Below are 7,694 nucleotides of genomic sequence, written 5' to 3'. Positions count from 1 at the left end.
CTCTCCGGAGGGACAGCCCCGCACCCACCCTGTAAACCGAGCACCCTGAGTCCAGAGCCTCCAGCCCTCTGGCGGGGCTGGCTGGGGGTACTCTTCCCTCCTGAGCAGGTGGCAAACTGGTAGCCCCCCTTTCCTGGGTCGCCTGCCCCTCGTCCAGCTGAGTCCCTACCCAGTTAACCCTGGGTAGGTTGGGTCTGCTCAGTTTGTCCCTGAGCCCGGGGCACTGGGCCCGTACGTGGCCTCTCTGGCCACAGTGATAGCAGCTCAGGTCACGTTGGTCCCCTCGAACAGGTCGGAGGGGCCCGACACCAGGCGTTCCCCTTTGGAGGGGGTTCTCCCTATTTCCCCGCTGGGAGGCCCCATGGTGACTCTCTCGCTGCATCGGGGGGGGCCTGTTCTTTTGGGACTCCTCCCGGCTACCCCCTGACCGACTGTTCACAAACTCGTCGGCCAGCTGCCCTGCATGCTGGGGGTTCGCGAGCTTTTTGTCCACCAGCCACAGCCTCAGGTCGGAAGGGCACTGTTCATACAGGTGCTCCAGTACAAACAGGTCAAGCAGGTCCTCTTTAGTTTGGGCCCCCGCTGTCCACTTGCGGGCATATCCCTGCATCCTGTTGACCAGTTGTAGGTAGGTGACCTCAGGCGTTTTACGCTGACTCCGGAACCTTCTCCGGTACATCTCGGGGGTCAGCCCAAACTCACGGAGCAGGGCCTGTTTGAACAGTTCATAGTCCCCAGCCTCTGGCCCTGTCATCCGGCTGTAGACCTCCACGGCTTTGGGGTCCAGTAAGGGGGTGAGGAACTGGAGCCTGTCTGCAGGGTCAACCCTGTGCAGCTCGCAGGCATTCTCAAAGGCCGTCAGGAAGCTATCCATGTCCTCCCCCTCCTTCCGCTGGGCCAGGAAGCACTTATCAAAGCTCCTTGCAGTCTTGGGTCCCCCCGCACTCACCGCAGCCGGGGCCCCACTGCTCCTCAGCCTGGCCAGCTCCAGCTCATGCTGTCTTTGTTTCTCCTTCTCCTGCTGCTCATGTTGACGTTCCCTCTCCTTCTCCTGACGCTCCCTCTCCTTCTCCTGACGTTCCCTCTCCTTCTCCTGACGCTCCCTCTCCTTCTCCTCCTGCTCATGTTGACGTTGTTTCTCCTTCTCCTCCTGCTCATGTTGACGTTGTTTCTCCTCATGTTGACGTTGTTTTTCATGATCCTCCAGCTCCCTCATTTTCCTCTCCCTCTCCCATTCCAGCCGCATCCGCTCCAGGGATGGGGAGCTCCGCTGGGAGGATCCCCTGCTGGCTGCTGGGGTCAGGGGGCCCTCGGTATTCGCTGGGCTTCCCACAACCCCTCCCCCAGGCATAGGTAGGAAGGGTCTCGGGGTGTCCTGGGCAGCAGTCTGACCCCTCCCAGCCTGGTCAGGCCCCAGGGCCCACGCTGCGTCCGCCGGGCGGCTTCCCTCAGGGACAGGGATCGGGTCATCCAAGCGATCCCTCTCCTCCAGCTGGGCAATCAGCTGTTCCTTGGTGGACCTCCCGACGCACAGCCCCCTCTGCCTGCACAGCTCCACCAGGTCGCTCTTAAGGCGTTTAGCGTACATCTCCCGGCTGGCCACTCGCAGGCCGGGCAGCTGTCCACGGTTTCCAGGAAAAGCCCCTAGTGTGCCAGTCCTTCTTGAGGTCACCACCTCTTTGCCAGGGTCGAGCTGCAGACTCCTCCGCCCCTGGGACCGCTCGCTGCAATCCCCCGGGGGACCCTGTTACTGCAAAAGTCCTTCTCTCTGGTCACACACTCCCAGGGGTTAACCGCCCCCTGGAACCGTCTCTCTCTGAATCTTCAGCACGCCTGGTCCCCGTCAATCCCCCTTCGTTTTACTGTTCCCCAGTCACTTACTGCAGGAAGCGCCGTTCACGGGGTGCAGTAGATCCCACCTCTGCCACCAGTTGTCACGGAGTGTGGGGGAGTCCAGGCCCTGCACCCCTCTTCCTGGGATTCACTGAGACTCTCAGCCAGCCAGTAAAACAGAAGGTTTATTGGACAACAGGAACACAGTCCAAAACAGAGCTTGTGGGTACACCCAGGACCCCTCAGTGAAGTCCTTCTGGGGGAGCAGGGAGCTTAGACCCCAGCCCTGGGGTACCCTGTCTTCCTCCACCCAGCCCCAAACTGAAACTAAACCCACCGAGCAGGTTCCCTGCTGCAGCCTCTGTCCACATTCCTGGGCAGAGGTGTCACCTCCCCCTCCCCCTCCTGGCTCAGGTGACAGGCTCTCAGGTCTCCCGTCCCCAGGGCACATTCCCAGGTCAACACTCCCCCCTCCCTGCTGCGTCACATCGTCACACCCCTCTGGGGCTCTATGAGTTTCTGACCCTGCCTTTCGGCCTCAAGGGAGCGCCGGCCACCTTCCAGCGCCTGGTGGACCAGCTCCTGAGGGGGATGGAGAGTTTTGCCGTGGCGTATATTGACGACATCTGTGTCTTTAGCCAGACCTGGGAGGACCACGTGTCCCAGGTTAGACAAGTGCTGGACCGACTCCAGGGGGCTGGGCTGACTGTCAAAGCGGAGAAGTGCAAGGTGGGGATGGCTGAAGTATCTTACCTGAGCCATCGGGTGGGGAGCGGCCGCCTAAAGCCGGAACCGGCCAAGGTGGAGGTGATCAGAGACTGGCCCGCTCCCCACACCAAAAAGCAGGTCCAAGCCTTTATTGGGATGGCAGGATACTACCGAAGATTTGTGCCCCACTTTAGCGCCATAGCCACCCCCATCACTGAGCTATGCAAGAAGGGGAAGCCAGACAAGGTGGTCTGGACCGAGCAGTGCCAGGAGGCTTTCCGGGCGCTGAAGGAGGCTCTGGTCAGTGGCCCAGTTCTAGCAAACCCAGACTTTGACAAGCCCTTTGTGGTGTTCACCGACGCCTCCGACACGGGACTGGGGGCGGTGTTAATGCAGGAGGATGAAAAGGGGGAGAGACACCCCATCGTGTACCTGAGCAAGAAGTTGCTACCCCGGGAGCAACACTACGCGGCCATCGAGAAGGAGTGCCTGGCCATGGTGTGGGCCCTCAAGAAACTAGAGCCCTATCTCTTCGGGCGACACTTCACCGTGTACACCGACCACTCTCCCCTGACCTGGCTGCACCAGATGAAAGGAGCCAACGCCAAGCTCCTGAGGTGGAGCCTGCTCCTGCAGGATTACGACATGGACGTGGTCCACGTGAAGGGAAGTGCCAACCTGATAGCGGATGCGCTGTCCCGGAGAGGGGGCCCCGAACTTCCCCAGGTCACTGGTCACAGTGACCCCGCTCAGTTCAGTCTCGAAGGGGGGAGAGATGTGACGATGTGACGCAGCAGGGAGGGGGGAGTGTTGACCTGGGAATGTGCCCTGGGGACGGGAGACCTGAGAGCCTGTCACCTGAGCCAGGACGGGGAGGGGGAGGTAACACCTCTGCCCAGGAATGTGGATGGAGGCTGCAGCAGGGAACCTGCTCGGTGGGTTTAGTTTCAGTTCGGGGCTGGGTGGAGGAACACAGGGAACCCCAGGGCTGGGGTCTAAGCTCCCTGCTCCCCCAGAAGGACTTCACTGAGGGGTCCTGGGTGTACCCACAAGCTCTGTTTTGGACTGTGTTCCTGTTGTCCAATAAACCTTCTGTTTTACTGGCTGGCTGAGAGTCTCAGTGAATCCCAGGAAGAGGGGTGCAGGGCCTGGACTCCCCCACACTCCGTGACAGGTCCAAACCAGGCTTCCCTGCCACAGACAAAGGCAGGGTGAGGTCAGTACTGACGAGAGACCTGTTCAGAACGCACGGGCTGTGATCCTAGACCTGGCACCCTCACCTCAGAAACATTTGTTCAAACAAATCCCAGCTCCCGTGACCCATCATCCCTCTAGTGCATGGTGCCCACATGGCCCCTCCATCCTGTCCCTGCACTAGGGCGTGCTGGCCACATCACACCAGCCCTCTGTCTCTGGTGTGGTCCCTTGTAGAGCGGGGCAGACGGCGCAGAGCGACTAGGGAGGGGCAGGCCGGGGAACGGGCCGGAATGGTCCATCGGCATGACATCGCACCCCCATTTGGCCCCTCTCCGCTGTCTGGAAAAGGCCGGCTCTGGCTCTGAGCTCTGACAGCAGCATGGACTGGGGCTGACTCACTGTGCTGTGTCAGCTGCCCGCGAATCATTCCTGAGTCGTCAGCAGCACCCGCCAGAGAGGGCAAGTGGGTCACCCGCCCTGCGCAATCAGTAGGCCCCGTGCCCATCCTGTGTGGGTGGCAAGGGCTGGAGGGAGGGGCAGGTGTGAGGTGTGGGGCTCATTTGGGAAAACAGACGCCTGTAACAGATTCCCTTCCTGGTGGGGATTCCTCTCCCGGGGGAGCTGCCTAGTCAAGCGTGAGGCTGTGCTCCTGGCGAGCTGGTGGCTCATCCCTTGGGCTGGGGGGCAGCTCCCATCAGCCTTCACCCCAGGGCAGGGCCTGGAGAGCCCTGACTCTTGATCGGGCTGCCCCAGGGGCCAACCAAGACCTGCCAGCGCTCACTTTGAACTGTAACTGGTTAAGCCTCTGTGCCTAGCGTATGTGGAACCTTCCCCGTTGCCGCAGCCCTATGAAATGGCCTGTCCCTGAGCCGTGTGTCTGGGAGGTTACTGGGAGCACCAGCCGGCACCTACGAGACCTAGCTCCAGTGCTTGCCTTGGGGGCGCGATACACCTGGCACGTTCCCAGCACTGCAGGGGCCTGGGGTACTGAGCTGCAGGGACAGTCCTGTACCCATGCGCCATTGCTTCCCAACAGACCAGGCCCTGGTGCTGTTCCTCACTGCGGGGAACAAGGAAATGGCCGAGCGGGCAGGGAAGGGGACAGGAAGGGGCCCTGCTCACTGAGTCCTGAGGGGCCCAGAGTCCTCAGCACCCAGGACCTGCCCTCCCTGACTGACCAGCCAGGCTGCTCCAGAGCAGCCCTGCAAGGGGAGGCCTGGTCCCTGCCAGCTCCCCCACCACCATCCTCCCCTGAGAGACACTCGCCACTAGGGTCTTGACCCAGACCCAGACACATGGAGCAAGTGCCTGTCCCCAAAGGCCTGATCCCCTGGGCCCTGCTTGGGAGGGGAAGACCCCCCGGATGTGAGAGCCCCCAGCTCACAGCCTGTCAGACACTGTCTCGCAGCAGAGCGACCAGGGAGGGGCAGGCTGGGAAAATCCCCCTGGCTCACCCCAACCCTTTGCCTGGTCCTGAGCCGGACCCGGCACCAGGCTCTGCACAGTGTGTGGGAGCGTCAGGCCGCTCTGCCCAGTGCTGCCAGGGATGCGGCCGGCTCAGCTAGTGTCTGTGCCCCCCAGGTGGAGGCATGCGGTGCAAGTCCAATTGGCGTCAGGGCAGAGCCGGGGCAGGGCTGGAGACATAAACAGGGTGAGCAGAGGGGGTGAAGGTCCTGGCAGCAGAGCAGCAAGTGACTGGGGGGCCTGATCCCCAGCTCCCCTTGGAAAGCCCCTCAGTGGCCCTGCCCAGATGCTTTGTGGGGTCCTGTGCAAATAGCCCTGCTAGCCCTGAGTAGGAAAGGGGGGATTTCGGCCTGGAGTAATTTGGGAGCTTGCAGTGACTGAATCCAGGGGCTGGGCTGCTGCAGTGGCTATTCCCTGGCCACCCTGGTGCCCCCAGCCAGCCTGTCCTGGCAGCCACACGTCGAAGCACTCACACACACAGCTTGTTATGCAGGGACAGGCTTTACTACGCCCTTCTCAGGGTGCTGCTCTGAGGCAGAGCCGGGCAGCGGCCGGGCACATGCTCGCTCCCCCGCCATGCCCAACCAGCCTCCTGTGCATGGAGGCACCAGTGATGTCACGTGGCAGATGTAGCCCGAGGGCAGCTGGAGCAGCCAAAGGGGCTGGGCAGAGTGAGGGGAGCAGGGGGAGGTCCCTGGAAGCGGGGCCTTTGCAGGCTGATCAGTTCTCGGCAATTGTCTTGTGTGGGTCATGGGGGCGGCATGTCCCCTCTGGCACCTGGGTTCAGGCAGACAGGCGTTAGGGAGACCCTGGGAAGTAGAACGAAGCTGTCAGAGCCCTGCTCCCATATCACTGCTTCCCGCATGCCCAGGGCTCCCTGCGCTCACCAGCGCCGTGACTGGTGGGTCCATGTAAACTGGAGTGACACCAAGTGGAACTCCCAGCCCGGGGGTAGGGGCTGGCTAATGCGGCTGGGGCCCTGGCCCTTCACTGTGTTCCTCCGATTCCTCCCACCTGCTCAGATATGGGCATATCCCCCCTCCGGCCCTGGCAGCCCAGGCTCCCTGCGGAGGCAGGCATTGAACTCACCTCCAGACACTCGGGTGCACTGGTGGCCACACCCGTTACTGCAGCACTTTTCTCCTTCAGGACAGGAACCGTCGCTGGCGCATAACTCTGCGCAGAGCCCAGCGCCGAGCGGCTTTGGGCAGCTCCCACGGCTCCCTGGGACACAGAGGATCATGTGGCCATGAGACACCCACCCTGATGCTCAGCTGCCCCTGCTAAAGGCTCCCGGCTCGCTGTGGGAAACAGGCCAGAGCAGAACTGAAGAGAGACCCCAGCCAGGGAGCCCTGGATGCCGCTCATCCCTCTGCTCCCACTCAGAGCCACACTCCCCACTTCAGCCGCTGCGGGAGGGCAGCTTCACCCCCCTGGCTGCTCATCAGCCTTCTCGCTCTGTGGCAGCACCACGGAGTGGCCGTCACTGTGGCAATGCCGGTGCTTCTCTCATGGCCTCACGGCGCCAGGGAGCGTCGCTCTCAGCCACCTGTAGTGACGTGGGACCCAAAAACCTCACTGCTTTTTAAAAGCAGGAAAAGAAATTCCCCCCAGGGGTGCAATGGGGCAAACGTCTGAATGGCCCCTGCTTCCCAAAGACTGCGCTGCCTGACAGGGCCTGGAAAACCAGCACCCGAGAGGGGGCCCAGGCTGGAAGAGACTTTGTGTTCCCAGCAGGATGGCCCGTCTCAGCCTGAGCCAAAGGGCCTCTGCTGACAGCACGGAAATGCAGAGCTGCCTCTCAGCCGGAGTGCGGGGCCAGAGGGAGCAGGCCAGCCACAGGGCCGGTTCGCGTTAATGATCTCTGCAGCCCAGAGTTGGCAACAGAGGTCCCTTTCCTGCGCCATCTGGAGCCCAGGGTGCAGCCCACTCAGGGCCAGGGCCATTGGGCTCCTCCACCAGTGCAGTCCTCGGAACGAGAGTCCAGAGCTTGTGTGACGAAGCGGGACTGTTCTTAATGTTTCCTCTGAATAGTGTGGGGGTGCCTCAGTTTCCCCTAGGCAGTTCTTAATTGTCTAGGTGGTGGGATAAGGGTGTATGATCATTGCAGAGCCCTAGAGGGCAGGTGTGTGCAGGGGTCTGCACACAGAGAATGGCCGACACCCTGTTTCCTGGCAATGGATGGCCTGGGCCCTTCCCCCCTGCGAGGTGAGAGCTAAAGGGTTGGAGAACAAAGGAATCCGGTGACCTCCTGGCCTGGGAAAGGGACAAAGCCCAGAGGAGGAGGGGCTGGAGAGGGTTTTCAGTTTGGGTCTGGCTGGGGACATGGAGTGAAGTGCAGATGGGGTTGTCTGGCTCACTGCCCCCCAAAATGGACCCAGCTGAGGGGTCCTGTTCTCTGCACCTACAAGCTCTGTGTTAGACCATGTTCCTGTCGTCTAATAAACCTCTGTTTTACTGGCTGGCTGAGAGTCACGTCTGACTGCGGAGTT

The sequence above is a fragment of the Natator depressus genome, chromosome 13 (assembly GCF_965152275.1).
Source record: "Natator depressus isolate rNatDep1 chromosome 13, rNatDep2.hap1, whole genome shotgun sequence".
Taxonomy (NCBI): Eukaryota; Metazoa; Chordata; order Testudines; family Cheloniidae; genus Natator; species Natator depressus.
The sequence above is the reverse complement of the archived record's forward strand: the minus strand, read 5'-3'. Positions refer to the sequence as shown.